This window comes from Penaeus monodon, chromosome 33, assembly GCF_015228065.2.
Source record: "Penaeus monodon isolate SGIC_2016 chromosome 33, NSTDA_Pmon_1, whole genome shotgun sequence".
Classification (NCBI taxonomy): Eukaryota; Metazoa; Arthropoda; class Malacostraca; order Decapoda; family Penaeidae; genus Penaeus; species Penaeus monodon.
Window position 1 is genome coordinate 31,165,018 of NC_051418.1, and position 225 is coordinate 31,165,242.

General features: G+C 40.0%; 1 protein-coding gene across 1 annotated transcript in view; it reads left to right on the plus strand.

The window, feature by feature from the left end:
- Positions 1-225, plus strand: part of LOC119594377 (procollagen-lysine,2-oxoglutarate 5-dioxygenase 1-like) — a 46,541-nt gene that overhangs the window by 20,375 nt on the left and 25,941 nt on the right.

Consider the following 225-nt stretch of genomic DNA (forward strand, 5'->3'; position numbering starts at 1 on the left):
ATTTGTAATAGTGAGAGCAAGTAATAATCATAAAAAAAATAAAAGGGTGCTTGTGCGCTTACACGAACATGCTTGAAACAAGAAGAGGAGCACTTGTGACAAGTGTTTTTGTCGCGGTCGTCTGCTTGACGATATTAGGAAATGTCGTGACAGCAGCTGAGGAGAGGAAAGGCGGTAAGGAAGCTTGGTTTGTCTCTTCTTTCGTCTTAGGTTATGAAAATTTAA